Raw genomic sequence first — 19,755 nt, forward strand, 5'->3', positions numbered from 1 at the left:
TGCCCGGCCCAGCACAGGACCAGCGCCCAGCCGGGCATCGGAAGCCAGCACAACCAGCAGGTGAGCTTGGCAAGCCACCCAAGGTCCTGAGCCCCACTTCCTCATCCTCGAACAGGGAGACTTGCTGTGTGAAAAGCTCGAAGCTTTTAAAAAAAATAAAATCTTGGGGCGCCTGGGAGGCGCAGTCGGTTAAGCGTCCGACTTCAGCCAGGTCACGATCTCGCGGTCCGTGAGTTCGAGCCCCGCGTCAGGCTCTGGGCTGATGGCTCAGAGCCTGGAGCCTGTTTCCGATTCTGTGTCTCCCTCTCTCTCTGCCCCTCCCCCGTTCATGCTCTGTCTCTCTCTGTCCCAAATAAATAAATAAACGTTGAAAAAAATTAAAAAAATAAATAAATAAATAAATAAAAATAAAAATAATAAAATCTTAAAAACAAATAAATAAGTAAATAATAAAATAAACGTTAAAATAATAATAATTAAAATTTTTTTTTAATTTTTTTTAATGTTTATTTATTTCTGAGACAGAGACAGAGCATGAGTGGGGGAGGGGCAGAGAGAGAGGGGGACACAGAATCCGAAGCAGGCTCCAGGCTCCGAGCTGTCAGCACAGCGCCCAACGCGGGGCTCGAACTCACAGACTGCGAGATCATGACCTGAGCCGAAGCCGGACGCTCAACCGACTGAGCCACCCAGGCGCCCCTAAAAATTTTTTAAAAAGCTCGAAGCTTTAAAAAAAATAAAATCTTAAAAATAAATAAATAATAAGTAAATAAAATAAATTTTAAAATGATAATATTTAAAAATTTTACAAAAGCTCAAAGCTTTTAAAAAAAATAAAATTTGGGGGCGCCTGGGTGGCTCAGTCGGTTGAGCGTCCGACTTCAGCTCAGGTCACGATCTCGCGGTTCGTGAGTTCGACCCCTGTGTCGGGCTCTGGGCTGATGGCTCAGAGCCTGGAGCCTGCTTCCGATTCTGTGTCTCCCTCTCTCTCTGCCCCTCCCCCGTTCATTCTCTGTCTCTCTCTGTCTCAAAAATAAATAAACGTTAAAAAAAAAACTTAAAAATAAATAAATTAAATAATAAGTAATAAATAAAATAAATTTTAAAATAATAATTAAAAATTTAAAAAAGCTCGAAGCTTTTAAAAAAATAAAATCTTAAAAATAAATAAATAAATAATAATAATAAGTAATAAATAAAATAAATTTTAAAATAATAACAATAATTAAAAATTTTTTTAAAAAAGCTCGAAGCTTCTCGTTCTCTGCGATGTCGAGATTCGTTTTGAGAGACTTCTGTTTTGTCATCTCCCGTCACCCAATGGTTTTTCTGATTGTACGTGTAAGTCTTAAAAACGATACACAGTTGGGGCGCCTGGGGGGCTCAGTCGGTTGGGCGTCCGACTTCGGCTCAGGTCACGATCTCACGGCTGGGTCCATGAGTTCAAGCCCCACGTTGGGCTCTGTGCTGACAGCTCAGAGCCAGGAGCCTGCTTCGGGAGTCTGTGTCTCCCTCTCTCTCTGCTCCTCCCCTGCTCTTGCTCTGTCTCTCTCTGTCTCAAAAATAAATAAAAATATTTTAAAAATCAAATAAAATAAGGGTGCCTGGGTGGCTCAGTCGGTTAAGCGTCCAACTTCAGCTCGGGTCATGTTCTCACAGTTTGTGAGTTCGAGCCCCGCGTCGGGCTCTGTGCTGACAGCTCGGAGCCTGGAGCCCGCTTCGGATTCTGTGTCTCCCTCTCTCTCTGCCCCTCCCCCAACTGTGCGCGCGCTCTCTCTCTCTCTCTCTCTCTCTCTCTCTCTCTCTCAAAAATAAACATTAAAAGGTGTGAAAAAATAAAACTAAAATAAAAATAAAAACGGTACACGGTTGGGGCCCCTGGGGGGCTTCATCGGTTAAGGGTCCAACTCTTGATTTCGGCTCAGGTTTTGATCTCACAATTTGTGAGAATGATCCCCGAGTCGGGCTCTGTGCTGACAGCACGGGCCCTGCTTGAGATTCTCTTCCTTTCTCTCTGCCTCTCTCTCTTTCCCTCAAAAATAAATAAATAAACTTAAAAAAAAAAAAATAGGGGCGCCTGGGTGGCTCAGTCAGTTAAGCATCTGACTTCAGCTTCGGTCATGATCTCACCGTTCATGTGTTCGAGCCCCGCATCGGGCTCTGTGCTGACAGCTGGGAGCCGGGAGCCTGCTTCCGATTCTGTGTCTCTGTCTCTCTCTGCCCCTCCCCCAATTGCACTCTGTCTCTCTTTCTCAAGATTAAATAGGCATTAAAAAAATTTCTTTTAGGAGCACCTGGGTGGCTTAGTCGCTTGAGCGTCTGACTTCAGCTCAGGTCATGATCTCACGGTCTGTGGGTTCGAGCCCCACACCGGGCTCTGTGCTGACAGCTCGGAGCCTGGAGCCGGCGACGCCTGCTTCGGATTCTGTGTCTCCCTCTTCTCTGCCCCTCCCCCACTCATGCTCCGTCTCTCTCTGTCAAAAATAAATAAAAAAACATTTTAAAAATTAAAAAAAAAAAAAAAAAAGAAGCAAACATTCATAACCTTACCGCCCGGAGGGCACCTGTTCTGTTTATGGCACACTTCACTCACTCCTCACGGTTTTCAGTGGATTTTTATCCCTCTGTCTGTGCAATTGTTTATTCTGCTGCGTTCAGGAAACATTAAACCCACAAATCTATATTTCAGAACTAGATTTTAATGGCAGTGAAATATGCCATTTTTCAATGACTCAATTTATTGGCCCAATTTCCTCCCGCTGAACACTTACATTAATTCTCAACGGATGCCGTTAAAAGTCCTGCTGCATTAAATCTATTTGCGTATAAAATCTGACTGCCTCCTGACAACTTACTGAGGGTGGACTCCCAGAAGCGGGATTTTTCTAGAGCCCTGGTTTGGCCAAGCCAGAGCGGTTTCCATCAGAGCTGGCAATGGCCACTTTGGAAGGGGTGGGGAGGAGGCGAGCCCTGCTCAGAACCCTCTGGTGCCAGGAGCTGATGGGTGGCTTGCTGCCCAGTGCTTACACGGGACACCACCTCCAGTCCCCTGCCCGCCCCCCGGAGGAGGGTGATTTCCTCCTCTTAAGCCACAGGGAAATCAATCCCTTCTCGGCTTTTCTCCCGGGGCTGCGGTAAAAAGCCCAAGCGAGATAAGGAGTCTCCAAGTGCTTTTGAAACGGAAACTCCCTAATCAACAGAAACTACCCCTTGTAAAGGTGGTATTTTTCTGATTATAATAGTCACCCTGGCTCACTGTGGAAGGTTTCAGAGAATGCACAAAGTAGAAAGAACGGACACGTTCACTTGTTTTGGGAGAATGTTTAAAGGCGGGGGAACACGACCACATTCTGAATCGGACGCTTTTCTGCGTATGTGTGTGATATGAGTGAAAGATATTTTAAAAGAAAGAAAGAAGGAAAGTAAGGGGGGCGGGGAGGAAGGAAGGAAGGGAGGGAGGAAAGAAGGAAAGAAAGAAAAGAAACAAAAAATCAAAATCACCCACATTTGTATCTCCAGCCCGGTTCTCTTAAAAACGCTTACCTTCCTGGGGCGCCTGGGTAACTCAGTCGGTTAAGCAACTGACTGGCTCAAGTCATGATCTCGCAGTTCGTGGGTTCGAGCCCCGCATTGGTCTCCGTACTGACAGCTCAGAGCGTGGAGCCTGCCTCAGATTCTGTGTCTCCCTCTCTCTCTGTTCCTCCCCTGCTCGTTCTCTGTCTCTCTCTGTCTCTCAAAAATCAATAAACGTTAAAAAAATAAAATTGCTTACCTTCCAGGGCACCTGGGTGGCTTAGGCAGTTCAGCGTCCCACTTTGGCTCAGGTTATGATCTCACGGTTTGTGAGTTCGAGCCCCACATCGGGCTCCGTACTGACAGCTCAGAGCCTGAAGCCTACTTTGGATTCTGTGTCTCCCTCTCCCTCTGACTCTCCCCCACTTGTGCTCTGTCTCTCTCTCTGAAAATAAAGAAAGAAAGAAAGTTAAAAAAAATCGCATTTTGGGGGCGCCTGCGTGGCTCAGTCGGTTAAGCATCCGACTTCGGCTCAGGTCATGATCTCACAGTTTGTGGGTTTGTGCCCCGCATCGGGCTCTGTGCTGACAGCTCAGAGCCTGGAGCCTTCTTCAGATTCTGTGTCTCCCTTTCTCTAACCCTCCCCCATTCATGCTCTGTCTCTCTCTGTCTCAAAAATAAATAAACATTAAAAAAAATTTTTTTTAATTTTTAATCACATTTTTGGGGGTGCCTGGGTGGCTCAGTCAGTGAAGCGTCTGACTCTTGATTTCTGCTCAGGTCATGATCTCACAGTTTGTGAGTTCAAGCCCCACACCGGGCTCTGCGCTAACAGCATGGAGGCTGCTTGGGATTCTCTCTCTCTCCTTCGCTCTCTCTCTCTCTCTCTGCCCCTCCCCTGCTCACATGCTCTCTCTGTGTCTCTCAATATAAATAAATGAACTTAAAAAAATTGTTTCTAAATCACACTTTTTGGAGACCCTCCATGGCCACGGTTACTTGCTCGTGGTACAGCGCTAAGTGAATGAAGTGGCAATGGAAGCGGGTTCCCAGGCTACGCGACGGGCCTTACAGAGCTGCCCTCCCTGAATTGTGCAGGAGGCCATCAGGCTGCCCTGAGAGGCAGCAGCAAGGAGCAGCCACAGCCAAACTGCCAGCGTGCGCCCCTCCAGGGTGCCAAGAAGGACATCGCCGAGCTGGTCACACAGGGTACATAGGACTTTGTTCAATGCATGGGATTGAGAGCTTCCAAGAAGAAAAGTAGAAACACAGCCGGGCCTTAAAGAGACCAAGCCTGGGGCGCCTGGGTGGCTCAGTCGGTTAAGCGTCTGACTTCGGCTCAGGTCACGATCTCGCGGTCCGTGAGTTCGAGCCCCGCGTCGGGCTCTGGGCTGACGGCTCAGAGCCTGGAGCCTGCTTCCGATTCTGTGTCTCCCTCTCTCTCTGCCCCTTCCCCGTTCATGCTCTGTCTCTCTCTGTCCCAAAAATAAATAAAAACGTTGAAAAAAAAAAATTTTAAAGAGACCAAGCCTAAGAGGGGAGACGAGCTTGAGCACGGGAAACCACCAAAACACGATTAATTACAAACCACCCCCCACCCCCACCAATGAAAGGCTGCAGAAAGTTCCAGGATCCTGGGGCAGGAAGAGGTCCTCGGATATCATTTGGAACTGGAATCTGGGTGCCATCACTTCCCAGCTATGTGACCTCGGGACCAGTTATTTAACCTCTCAGATCGATCTCTTCCTCTGTAAAATGAGACCACACGTGTTATAAGGATTAAGGGAGATAGAGCCTGGAGCTTTGTTAATAGTTAACAGATACTATTTATTATTATGACCAGGAGCCCAGTGCCCCACCTGTGTTGGCTGTGAGGAAGGTGGCTCGCCCCTACCCGGCAGGTGCATCTGAGTCCCCAGGCCTGTGGGAATGTTCTGGCAACCCCCCAGGGCCCCATTATGACTTTTGCGGGTTCAAGGCACTTCTGCCTTCATGGGCCCCATATATATATATATGCACATATATTTTTATATACACATATATATAATTATATTTTACAACTGCACTGAATGAATCTATCAATGTACCTATATATAATATATAATATATTATACCTATATATAATGTATAATATGTAATATATTATATTTAATTTATAATAATATGTAAATTATATTATAATTATTATATTTAAATTATATATTATATAGGTATATTATATATTACCTATATAATAAATTATATATTATATATTAATATACCTGAAACTACCATAACACTGTATGTTAGCTATAATGGAACTTTTTTTTTTTAATTTTTTTTTTCAACGTTTATTTATTTTGGGGACAGAGAGAGACAGAGCATGAACGGGGGGGGGGGCAGAGAGAGAGGGAGACACAGAATCGGAAACAGGCTCCAGGCTCTGAGCCATCAGCCCAGAGCCCGACGCGGGGCTCGAACTCACGGACCGCGAGATCGTGACCTGGCTGAAGTCGGACGCTCAACCGACTGCGCCACCCAGGCGCCCCTATAATGGAACTTTTAAAAAATGTTATATATTAAACATTTTTTCTCAGGGGTGGGTGAGATGGGTGAAGGGGTCAAAAGGTATGAACTTTCAGGGGCACCTGGGTGGCTCAGTCAGCTGAGCGTCGGACTTCAGCTCAGGTCATGATCTCACAGTTTGTGAGTTGGAACCCTTCGTCAGGCTCTGTGCTGACGGCTTGGAGCCTGGAGCCTGCTTCTGACTCTGTGTCTCCCTGTCTCCCTGCTCCTCCCCTGTTCACATTCTGTCTCTCTCTCTCTCTCTCTCTCTCTCTCTCAAAAATAAACATTAAAAAAAATTTTTTTAATTAAAAAAAGGTATGAACTTTCACTTATAAAATAAATAAACTATGGGAGGTACAGCATGGTAACTATATTTAATAATACTCTTGCATATTTGAGAGCTGCTAACAGAGTAGCTCTTTAAAGTCCTCATGCAAGAAAAGAGAAAGAAAAACAAATTGCGCGACTCTGCACAGCGCTGGATGGTCACCGGACTTAACCATGGTGGGCATTTCCCAACATATGCAAGTATCAAATCGTTAAGTAGCATGCCTGAAACTAACATGATATGACACGTCCATTATACCTCAATCAAAAACAAAAGCAAAAAACCCCACACTTTTTTCTACCTGAAAGTTCATTTTCTTCCGATTTTATAAGAAATCAAAACCTTTCGGTGAGCCTCTGGAGTGCGTTGGGTGCCTGGTGGGGAGTCAGCCCCCGGTTTCTGGTGACTGTTGCCCACTGGCCCTTCTGCTGTTGGGAGACTTTGATCCCGAGGCCTGTGAGATCCCTGTCTATCTCCTGTCCTGTCCTTCTCCTCCTAAAGAACAAACAGCCCAACACATCCTGCTTCCCTCCCTGCTCACCCCCTCCCCAACATCCTCCTTCGGATGGCAGAGGGAACAGGGCGGGGGCACAGAGGTACCGGTATCAGATGGGTAAGTGTCCTGGCTGTGTCACCTACAAGCTGAGTCGCCATGGCAAATCACTCTGAGCTGCAGTTTCTTAATCTGTGAAAGGGAGCTGATAGCACCTTCTTCTCAGGGTGACCGTGAAAGTGTTTTAATTTAATTTAAAAACTTATCCTGGGGCGCCTGGGTGGCTCAGTCGGTTAAGCGGCCGACTTCGGCTCAGGTCATGATCTCACGGTTCGTGGGTTCGAGCCCCGCGCCGGGCTCTGTGCTGACAGCTCAGAGCCTGGAGCCTGCTTCAGATTCTGTGTGTGTCTCTCTCTCTCTCTTCCCCTGCCCCACTCGTGCTCTGTCTCTCAAAAATAAATAAACATTAAAAATTGTTTTAAAGCCTTAACCTATGTAGCATGTGGGCACATAATAGATGCTAAGAAGATAAATAAACAGATGTCTTCCTTCCCTTGGAAGACTTCCTAAATGGGTGACAGTTCCACCTGTGCTGCCGACCCCAGTGTCCAGGAGGAGAGAGGACAGAGAAGAGGCTTGGGTGAATTTGCAGTGAGCAGCACCGAACAACATGGATTGTGGCTGGTGAGCGTACTCCCTCCTCTGCCCCCTCGGGAGGACAGCCCTCCCTGGGAAGCCATGTCCCTTCTCCCAGAGCCTGGGAAGCTTGGACAGGAACACGTGGCGGGTGAGGGGAAAGATGCTGGTGACAGCCAGATGTACCACCACCAGGTGGCCAGGAGCTCACGGCACCAGGTTAGGGGTTCCATCTCCCGGACGGCGCTGGGGGCTCATGATGTATGCTTTCTGGTCTCCATATAGAACAAAGCCCTCCTAGCCTCAGTCTTTCTTTCTTTCTTTTTTTTAAATTTTTATTTATTTGTGAGAGAGAGACAGACAAAGTGTGAGTGGGGGAGGGACAGAGAGAGACGGAGACACAGAATCCGAAGCAGGCTCCAGGCGGTCAGCACAGAGCCCGATGCGGGGCTCGAACCCACGAACCGGGAGATCATGACCTGAGCCGAAGTCAGACGCTCAACCGACGGAGCCACCCAGGTGCCCCAACAGTCTTCCTTCAGATGTGTTAGCCTCAGGCACAGGGAAGCTCTTCTCGAGCTGTGTGACCTTGGGCAAGTCCCGTAACCTTGCTGGGCTTCCGTTTGTCCATCCGTAGTATGGGAACTGTCACACCTCACGGGGCATACGTGAACCTTAAGGGAGAATGTACGCAAAGTGCTAAACGCAGTCCTGAGCCGTGTTCAGAGCTGAGTAAGCGTTTGCTGTTATTAAATATTAGTTTTTAGGCCTGCTGGGGTGTTCGGGCTCTGCCCCAGCGGATGTCCAGTCTTGCTTCTCCAGTTCTGACCAGCTGACCGTCTGTCCTTCAAGAAACTTCCACAGAGCTCTTGCCTCCTCTGGCTCAGAGATCTTCTTTATTTAACCTGACCACCAGTTTCTCCGGCTCCACTCTGAGCCCAGCTGCCGGCTGTTCCTGGCCACACGCCTGGCTGGCGTCCCTCCGGGATCACCTAGGTCCACTGAAGCCCTTGGATCATCCCCGCCTCACCTGGAATTGGGGAGGAACCTTGAAGGAGGAAGGAGTTTGGCAAACTGGGGGATGGGCTGCAGCCACTTAACTACCCCTCCCCGCCCCCGTCCTCCACTCCTGCCCCACAACCCTTTCCCCCTCCCCTGCCATCTTTACAAATGGAAGTGAAAACACCCCCACTCTCCTGGTCTAAACCCTCCAGCGGCTTCTTCCGGCATTTAGAACAAAATCCAAATTCGCCTCTTGGCCGATGAGGCCCACCTGACCTGGTCCTGTCCACCTTGCTGCCTTGAGTCACCCCCCCACGTCCCCTGGCCAGGCTGACCGTTGAATTCACCAAGCTCATTCCACCCTCAAGTGTTTGTCCTTGCCTTTTTCCCCCCACCTAGAACTCCTCCCCAGTTTTTGGATGGGCCTTAACGTGTCCATCTCAGCTCAAAGGTGGGGACGGGGGTGCCGGGTGGATGGGTGGCTGGATGGCGAATCCTCAGCAGATGGGTATTTGCAAGGGCTCCAGTCTCGTGGCGCACGGCCCCATCACCTCCTCCCTCCCCTCCCCCCCAACACACACCCAGAATACTATCCAGGCCCTTTGGACCAGGGAGGCTCCTTCTCAGGCTCACACCCACCTATGCACACACGGGGCTGGAAGGATTTACAGAAGAGGCCATCATGTTCTGTGTTTGGCTTCATACAAGCAGCAAGAGGGACATTTTCCATACAGAAAGTCTCTCTAGAAATTAAACAAGTAAATCAAACTGTTTCTGTTCCTGGGGTGGTCCTGCAGGGCTCTTCCTGGGGGAGAGGAGACCCCAGCCCTGTGCCCCATCCCCCCTTTTCCCCGGGGCCACTCAATCTTCCTGTGGACAATGGAGTCTGGTCCGCTCTGATTCCTGGTCACAGCTGATGGGGCAGATCCCTGGGGGACAGAAACATTTGGATCATAACCCCCAACCTGGCATTCCCAGCCTGCTCTAGAGCTGCTGGCAAACTCTAGGGCAGGACGATATCTGCCTCGGGGCAGATGGGCAGTCTTTGTGTCTGTAAGGGAAGGGGGACAGGCATTTATCTGCCCTGATGTGGTAAATGGCAGAGGAAGCCCCCCCACCGGAGCAAGCTCACCCCCTCCCAAGGCCTGCAGTCCACTTTGAACCCACGAAGCCGCTAGACAGACCTCCCTCCTGTGGAGCCAACATCTTCCCCGGGGACAATCTCCTCCCCATGCCCAGCTGGCCCCGGATCTGCCCCGGGCCACGCGGAACACCTGCTCAACCACCCTAACAATGCCTGTCCTGCAGCCGCTTCTCTCCAGGGGGAGCAGCCCTCACTCCCACCGCTGCTCTTTTTTTTTTTTTTCTTTTTGTATTAAAATTTTTTTAATGTTTATTTACTTTGACAGAGAGCTCGGCTCTGTGCCCATCCCTTAGTCAGAATCCATGGAGACCCTTGGGCACCCGGGCACTATGCTCTGCCTCCCAGGGGGACAGAAGGAGTATAGAACCTGGGCCCCACCCTACTTCTACGGTCAACTTCACAATTCAGAGAGGCACCACCCAGAGCAGTCGTGGGCCCTCGTGCAACTCCCAGAGGCCTCTCAGAGGACCACTAGCTGCCAGCACTAGAGGAGACCACTTGAGGACACCAGCGGGGACGGTGGCCCCAAGTCCAGAACAGCTGCCCTGCCCTGGGGCCTCAGTGGGATGACATCACCCTCCAGTCCTGACCCTGCCTCTTACGGTGTGATCTTGGGCTGGCCAGGTGGCCTCGGCTTCCTCACCTAGAAAGGTATTTTATTCTATTTTTTTAAGTTTATCTATTTATTTTGAGAGAAAGAGAGAGAGCATGAGCAGGGAAGGGGCAAAGAGAGAGAGAGAGAGGGAGAGAGAGAATCCCAATCTGGCTCCGTGCTGTCAGTGCGGAACCCAACACGGGGCTCGACCCCACGAATCGTGAGATGATGGCCTGAGCCGGAACCAAGAGTCGGACTCGGACCAACTGAGCCACCCGGGCGCTCCTAAGAAGTCGTTTTAAAGATTTCTACTTCACAGGATTGCCACGGGGCTAAACGAGAGGACATATGGGGTGGGCTTCACATACAGAATCTGGCACATCAGAGGAGCTCGGCTATTATGATTCTGTAATTAATAGCTAATGGCTGGCATTTCACTGAGTGTTTTCCACGCTTCGGGCCATTGCGAGGCCCCTCACCTACATCATTAGATTCACTGTGAGGTGTTCAGGGGCCTTCACAGGGCAGAAGCTCTACAGACAACCCTCCTCTCCAGTGAACACAGGACAGCCCCCAACCTCGGTGTCCCCAGCTGCGGCAGGAGGGGCTGGGAGCGATGACCTTCCAGCTCAATGTCCAGAGACCTCTGGGTCTTGGTTTCTCCCTCTGCTGCTCCTCCCTGCCCTGGCCACCCACCTGTCAGCTGGAGGTTCCAGGGGCCTGCCTGTAGACTCACATGCCCTTCTCCCCTGCAGATATCTGGGGCCCCCCCCAGCCCCGCCCTCCCCAGCCTTCAGGCCCCAGGTCACATTCAGCCCAGCCCCCAGGAGTTGATTTGCAAAGAGGATAAGGGATTGCTCACGAGAGTCTGTCCATTTCCTGGCAAGCGGCAGACAATCAACCCATTGGTTTTCAATATCCAGATTTCGGGGCGCCTGGGTGGCTCAGTCGGTTAAGCGTCGGACTCTCGATTTGGGCTCAGGTCGTGATCTCACGGTTTGTGAATTTGAGCCCCCCCCCCCCATCAGGTTCATGCTGACCGTGCAGAGCCTGCTTGGGATTCTCTCTCTCCCTCTCTCTCTGCCCCTCGCCCGTTCATGCTTGCTCTCTCTCAAAATAAATAAATAAACTTTAAAAAAATGTTTAAATGGCTACAATGGAAATTTTATGTTATACATGAGTTGCTACAATTTTTAAAAATTAGTAACATACCAAAAAAACATTGAACTGTACACTTTTTTTTAATCTTTGAGACAGAGCATGAGAGTGGGGGAGAAGGGCAGAAGGAGAGAGGGAGAGAGAGAATCTTAAGCAGGCCCCACATGCAGCACGGGGCCCAACACTGAGCTCGATCCCACAACCCTGGGATCGTGACCTGAGCTGACATCAAGAGTGGGACACTCGGGACGCCTGGGTGGCTCAGTGGGTTGAGCGTCTGACTTCAGCTCAGGTCACGATCTCACGGTCTGTGAGTTCGAGCCCCTCGTCGGGCTCTGGGCCGACGGCTCAGAGCCCTGGAGCCTGCTTTGGATTCTGTGTCTCCCTCTCTCTCTGCCCCTCCCCCCTTCATGCTCTGTCTCTCTCTGCCTCAAAAATAAATAAACGTTAAAAAAATTTTTTTTTTTTAAAGAGAATGGGACACTCAACCAACTGAGCCACCCAGACGCCCCTTGAACTGTACATTTTAAATGGCTGAGTCATAGGGTATGTGAATTATATATCGATAGAGCTATTTTTTTTAAGATTTTATTTTTAGGGGCGCCTGGGTGGCGCAGTCGGCTAAGCGTCCGACTTCAGCCAGGTCACGATCTCGCGGTCCGTGAGTTCGAGCCCCGCGTCGGGCTCTGGGCTGATGGCTCAGAGCCTGGAGCCTGCTTCCGATTCTGTGTCTCCCTCTCTCTCTGCCCCTCCCCCGTTCATGCTCTGTCTCTCTCTGTCCCAAAAATAAATAAACGTTGAAAAAAAAAATTAAAAAAAAAAAGATTTTATTTTTAAGTAACCTCTACATCCAACGTGGGGCTCAAACTCACGACCCCGAGATCAAGAGTCACATGCTCCACGAACCGAGCCAGCAGAGTGCCCGACAATTGAGTTATTTTAAAATCAGAGCTTCCCTGGACTTCATAATGGCAACTTATTTAATTTATTTTCCTCCTAAGGCCCCACCTGGCGTCTGAGCTCCAGCCACAGGGCACAGCCACTGTGTTTTTAGGAGGTTGTGGAAGGGGGTAACCTCTCTCCAGGAGAGAAAGAATTTGCCTCCTCCTGCTGGCCACTAAAAGAACAATCTAAATTAGCAAGAGGGGCGCCTGGGTGGCTCAGTCAGTTGAATGCCCAACTTCGACTCAGGTCACGATCTCGCAGTTTGTAGGTTTGAGCCCCATGTCGGGCTCTACGATGACATCTCAGAGCCTGGAGCCTGCTTCGGATTTTGTGTCCCCCCCCCCCCCCTCCTTCCCCATTCATGCTCTCTCTCTCTCTCTCAAAAATAAACATTAAAAAAATTTTTTTTAATTACCAAGAAAAATAGCTTGTCAGTTGTTAAGCATCTATCTCAGAAAAATGAACAATTAAGACATACATGTGATTTAAAAAATACTTCATAGGGGCGCCCAGGTAGCTCAGTCCCTTAAGCATCTGACTCTTGATTTCGGTCTTGACATTGAGCCCCGAGTTAGGGTCTGTGCTCAGGGTGAAACCCGCTTAAGATTCTCTCTCTCCCTTGCCCTCTGTCCCTCCCCCAACTCGTGCATTTTCTCTCTCTCTCAAAAATAAAAATAAATAAATAAAATACTTCATAGAGCTTGAGAGGGTTGTGCAGGGAAAAGCGAGTCTTCCTCCTACCCAAGTTCCCACAACCACCCAGAGGAGGATACCATTCTCCTACTTCCTTCCAGAAATATGTTCCATGCCTCTCAGGTGAGAGCCTGCCATACATACTGTCCCACACTTTGGTTTTATTCTCTTAACAATATATCTTGGAGATTGTTCCGTGTAACTAAAATTCTTTTTTCTTTTTAATTTTTTCGATGTTTATTTATTTTTGAGAGAGAGAAAGAGAGAGAGAGAGTGCAAGCAGGGGAGGGGCAGAGAGAGAGGGAGACACAGAATCTGAAGCAGGCTCCAGGCTCTGAGCCATCAGCACAGAGCTCGACGCGGGGCTGGAACTCACGGACCATGAGATCATGACCTGAGCCGAAGTCGGCCGCCCAACGGACTGAGCCACCCGGGCGCCCCTAGTGGGTTATAATCATAATGCTCACAGTCACTTCTAGGAAGAGTTAGGTGATTGCTAGCTGTCCTAGTATAGACAACGGTTTCCAGAAACACTCCTATCACCCATACCCATGCTCCAGATTCAGCTGGTGTCCTGACACAAAGGGGCAGGGAAAGAGGTCATATCACCACGTCACCACGATATGTACCCTTGGCACCCAATGTGGGAAGAAGGTGGACAATGGAGGAGAACCAAGGTCTGCATTGTGCAGAGCCAGAAGCGAGTGTATGGAAAACTCTTCCAATTTTCAGATGTGTGGAATCACAAGGGGGGGGGGGTGGTTTCAGTTCCCCCGATGCCTGGTTGCAAGAGAACTCGGCACCATTGGGAGGACAGTCGACCACACAGCATAGGTAACTGTAAATGTGCCACGCACGATTTTCTTCTTTGCTGGGAATCCCGCGGAAGAGAATGGATCAGAACACCTCTGTCGTAGGACACACGCCCGTAGCAGTGCAAACAGCGAGTGCGTCCGTGTGTCATGCCAGACGTTTTCTATAGCAGGACACATTTTGTTCTGACAAAATTTTGCAGCTCCTGATGAAACAGCACAGAAAATTTGGCTTCCCCAAATGTGACAATATTAAAAATGTAAGATTTGGGGGGGGGGGTGGGGCGCTGGCTGGCTTAGTCGGTAGAGCATACGACTCTTGATCTTAGAGTTGTAAGTTCGAGCCCCACATTGGGTGTAGAGATTACTTTTTTAAAAACTCTTTTGGGACACCTGGGTGGCTCAGTCGGTTGAGTGTCTGCCTTCAGCTCAGGTCATGATCTCGGGGTTCGTGGGTTCGAGCCCCACATTGGGCTCGCTGCTGTCAGCACAGAGCCCTTCGGATCCTCTGTCCCCACTCTCTGCCCTTCCCCTGCTTGCACTCTCTCTCAAAAATTAACATTAAAAATTTTTTTAATTTAAAAAAACTTTGAGATGTATGTGACATTACCAATAACAGATTATAAAGCTGGGAAATTTTTCTTTAAATTTCTTTAATGTTTATTTATTTTTCAGAGAGACAGAGTGCGAGCTGCCAGGGAGGGGCAGAGAGAGAGGGAGACACAGAATCCGAAGCAGGCTCCGGGCTCTGAGCTGTCAACACAGAGCCTGACTCGGGGCTTGACCCACAAACCGTGAGATCATGGCCCAAGCGGAAGTCAGACGCTTAACCGACTGAGCCACCCAGGCGCCCCGAGAAAAACTTTTCCAACATAATAAAATGAAAAACTTTTTTTCGATCAAACATGATGGAAGCCTGACCTTACTTTCTCCTTATAGAAAATATAATAGGGGCGCCTGGGTGGCGCAGTCGGTTAAGCGTCCGACTTCAGCCAGGTCACGATCTCGCGGTCCGTGAGTTCGAGCCCCGTGTCGGGCTCTGGGCGGATGGCTCGGAGCCTGGAGCCTGTTTCCGATTCTGTGTCTCCCTCTCTCTCTGCCCCTCCCCCGTTCATGCTCTGTCTCTCTCTGTCCCAAAAATAAATAAAAACGTTGAAAAAAAATTTAAAAAAAAAAAGAAAATATAATAAAGTCACTGCTCTCTGAAGAGCATGTAGCCCAAATTGTAGAAAAGAAAAAGAAAAACAAAGTATTACATGGAATGTCAGGCAGTTAAGAAAAAATGTCTTACTGCTCTGACTTTACGATTATGGTATTTGTCAGCTTTTTAAAGTTTGTCATTTATAAGAATGCGTTTTTTCAGTCTCCATGAATACCTAATTTTATGTTCTTTTATTTTAATGAGGTCTCCAAATTTTTATAAACTTCAGGCTCCATAAAACTCGAGTTCACCCTGTCCTGATGTAACATGCATTGCTTACTTTGGGTATCTGTCCCAGAAAGAAAGAAAGGAATAAAAGAGAAGAGAAGAGAAGAGAAGAGAAGAGAAAAAGAAAAAGCCTGGATTAGATAAATGACCTCAGACACTTCTTCCAGCTCCAGAATTCTCTCTGTGGGAAATGTGCCCTGCCCCCCTCCTCCCAACAGCTGTGACTCCAACAGAAAGACAAGGAAGTCCTGTCTTGGAGCTTATCCGAGTCTTTCCTGCTGTACTTGGAGTCCATTTCCGGCAGGGAGACAAAAGCACGGATGTGCAGAGCTCCGGAGGGAGAGGTGAAGACAGATACCTTGAAGGTCCAAGCTTTGGGGGGAAAGAAAGGGCAAACGGATAGGACCCAAACCCTAAACGTAGAGAACTGATATAACAGCCTCTCCCCATATAACAGCAATAGTTACCATTTAGAGCTTTCTTTAATTTAGCATTTACTGAGTGCTTACGGTACGCTAGGTGTGGTACACGTAATCTCTAATCCTCTGCCAGCCAGGACTTGAGGTGAAGTGACTTGCCCGAAGTCGCCCGGCTCTTGCTCTCTCCTGCCCTGCACACCCTTCCCTCCAGCCAAGTCCTACTTCCCACATACTGTCTTCTCTTGGGGAGGAAATTCCTGCTCCTACTTTGGTTTCCTGTTCACGGGCACCTCCTCTCTCTCACCCCTCAGTTCACCACCAGGATAATTGGCCTTGCCCTCCCCTGCAGCACTTAGAATATACCCGCAGAGGATGTTGATAGTGCGGGCTCACAGCTCCCTGGTGCATTGTCCTTTTGGCCTCACCCCGCTTGAAATTCTATTGTTCATTTCTGGGTTTATCAGTTTAGTAGAAAGTAAATTCCACCAGGGCGCATGAATGAATGCATCCGTCCATCAGCAATTAACAAAGGACTATATTTGCATATTGCCTTCTGATTGGTGAATCTCGTAGTTTCTAGTTTCCTCCCAGCCAGTAGGGTGAGGGTCAGAGGGTTGGCATCTGTGGCCACACTTCCTGTAAACCAGCTCTTCCTACCCACTGGAAAAGGGTGCGGGTCGGGATGGGGGTGGGGGTGGGGGAAGGACCCTTCATTCCCCAGCCTTTCCTTCCTCCCTACCCCTGGGGTTGGCACACAATCTAGTCACTGGAAAGGGTGACTTCACTTGGTACATCTGAGAACCAGAGCGGGGAAGGATTGATGTTACAACGAGCTGGGGCAGAGGGAGGCCAGGAACCAGGGTCCTACTATGCTGCAGAGATCGGCCACATTGTGGGGTCAGACCTTTGGGGTGAGTCTGTGTAACACCATCTCGGATCTGGGATCCTTGGGGATCTAGATCGGGCAGGTGCAGGAGGGCTCAGGGAGCACGGGGTGGACTGTACACAGAGTAAAGCTCAGGGTATGGGCTGCAAATTCCTGGGCCACCCCCCACCCCCAGCGAGTCCAAGCTGAATACGAGGTTGTCCAGAAGCCTGTGTTCTTAATCAGCTCCCTGGGGGATTTTGACACAGTAGTCACCTCAGAGAAGATCAGCAGAGAGGCGCCTGGGTGGCTCAGTGGGTTAAGCATCTGCCTTCGGCTCAGGTCATGATCTGGCGGTTTGTGAGTTCGAGCCCAGTGTTGGGCTCCGTGATGACAGCTCAGAGCCTGGAGCCTGCTTCGGATTCTGTGTCTATGTTTCTCGCTCTGCCCCTCCCCTGCTCGCTCGCTTTCTTTCTCTCTCTCAAAAATAAATAAACATAAAAAAAAAAGGAATCAAACAGAAGTTGGTGGCAGCACCCCATTAACTTGCGGCCTCAGTCAAGATTTTCTTTAACCTCTCTGGACCTCAGTTTCCTCCTCTGTAAAACGGGGAGACTAATCCCCACCTCAAAGATATATAGACATGTAAAAGTCAGGGCACACAAGAGGCGAGTCAATAACTAGTAGCAAATTATCTTTGTCATGGAATCAAAGCAAAGACGGTGAAACAAACTGTCACACAGGAGATGCTCATCCGCTGGCCAACCCCCCCAGGACATGGAAAAGTTCAATGAACAAGTTCCTTGCCCTGGTGGCCTCAGGCCTCTCCCTCTACACACTAGAAATGACCCAGTTCCCCATGAACCACATCTTGTTTACTGACCTATTGTTTCAGGCAATCCAGATTTTCTGGGAAAGCTTTAATCGCAAACAACCAATTAGATCATTTTCCATAATATAGGCTTTATATTTGCACCGAATTGATCTTTCCTTCCAGCTAAAAGGTCATTCTTTTTCATAAAGATAATTTACTAAACGTACAGGGAAACAGGGCTGAATTTTAATACTTTATGAGGCTTTTCACTGGTGTAAATTCGAATATACATCAGTGCAATCATCTTCCTTATACCACATGGCCTAGTACTGATTCAGGAAATATGAGCCCCTATCCCTTGTCCTTTTCACATACATAAGAGGTTGAATGCTATATGTTGCATGTACCCAATCATCTTTCTGATTCCTGCTTTCTCCTCAGTCAGCAGTAGAACCTGGAATCGTGATTCCTGGAGACAAGCACAGACTTTGGGCGCAGAGACTCAAGCTTCCATTCAAATTCTGACTCTGCTGTGCTTAGCTGTAAGACCTCAGGACCTTTTTGCACTTGCCGTTCTCTTGGACACCCTTCCTACAGCTAGGTCCTTCTCAGCTAAAACATGAACTCATCAGAAAGGTCAGCCTGGCTTCTCCATACACAGTCTCCACTCCTCACATCAGCTCATTTCAGTACTTTTATAATTAATTCACCATATTCTGTTTCCTTTTGTGTTTTCTGTCCTTTGAAGGCAAGGGCTTGGTCTTACGTAGGCTCTTGTGATGGAGGCTGTGTGGGCATGTTGGCCAGTCACGTCCATACATGGGGCCTCAGAAATCTCATCTGTAAAAGAGGGATAAAAATCCCCAGGCCTGAGGTCTGTGTGAGGATTACAGGACACAATGACACCTGCGGTTCTTTGTGCCTCCGCCCCCAGAGGTCAGCCAGGAAGGGAGACGGATGTGATCCCGGATCTGGCTGGAGTCACAGGGGCTAGAAACGAGGCCATGTCTCAGCTTGTTCCTGGACCTCCTACAGTTCCCCCAAGAAATGATTGGGTGCCCTCCTACTTGCCCTCCAAGGTCTCTCCCATTTCCTCTTTTTTTTCCCTCCCCCACCCATCCTCACCAGGCTTCCCAGGGTTGGAAGGGGTTTTCCTGGGAAGGAGATGAGGCATGAAGCCTTTGGAGGTCAGCATGGGTTGGTTCATTACAGGTGCTTCAGGGAGAGCCCTGCTTTACTTGTCATCTCCCCTCCCCCACCCCTGACCCCAGGGTTCCCAAGGCACCCAGAGCAAGGCATGGAAATGGAAACTGCTTTCAAAGGCCAAATTCCTGCATTCCCTGTCTCCTGTGCTGGCCCCCTTCTTTTCACCATCCTCAGGCTTTCTTCCTCCTGCACCTCCTACTATGACCTCCAGTCTCAACCAGATCCTACCTGCAGTGGCCACAGCTCCTGGGTCTCCCTCACCAAGCCCTATTCTTTGGGACCCACTGCGGTACAGCCTAGAGCTTTCCTTAAGAGCACAGCCTGACTCCCCCCAGCCCCCCACACATGTACTTTGCAATGTGGGACACATTCCTGCACTCCCCCCCATCCATGAAACTTACGAATAATAGTTCCTACTCATTCACTTCTTCAATCCATATCTGTGTGGATATGTGCCACAATTCTTTTAAGCTTTGGGGATACATCGGTGAACCAAACAGATGAAATTCCTTGCTCTCCTGGAGCTTACATTCTGGTGGGGGGAAGACACACACACACACACACACACACACACACACACTGAAAAAAAAAAAAGAAAATATATAATAAAAAATATAATAGAAACATTCAGCAAGGAAAGTGGTTGGGTGGGGAGCATGTGTTGGGGGGGTTCACTTGGCAGACACAATTTCTTTGAATTCTCACAACCACGTTTCAGTGGAGAAGCCTGAGATCTAGAGAAGCCAGGTGATTTGTCCAAGGTCATGCGGTTTGGAAAGCAGTGAAGTCAGAATTTGAATCTAGGTCAAACCTATGGTATCTTTAAAAAGTGATTCCTGACAATGTATATGCCTCTGAATCTGTGCGGTAAATACAGTTGCCTTTTATTTCTGGGACAATTCTTTCAGTAATAAAAGAAACAAACAGAAGAGATCTAAGTACACATTACGTTACAGCTTTTATTGAGGAATGCAATAAACACACATATCATTTTCCTGTATAATTTTAATGGCCTGCGGGAGAGAATTTTAGAAAAGCATCTCAGTCGGCTGAATGATGAGTTTAGGGAAAAAACTGACTCAGCACAAACCCCTCATCCCCCCAGATGAGGTCACTGCAGTTGGGCAAGGTGACTCGAGGTCGTTCACCAAGGCGA

The sequence above is a fragment of the Lynx canadensis genome, chromosome B4 (genome assembly GCF_007474595.2).
Source record: "Lynx canadensis isolate LIC74 chromosome B4, mLynCan4.pri.v2, whole genome shotgun sequence".
Lineage (NCBI taxonomy): Eukaryota > Metazoa > Chordata > Mammalia > Carnivora > Felidae > Lynx > Lynx canadensis.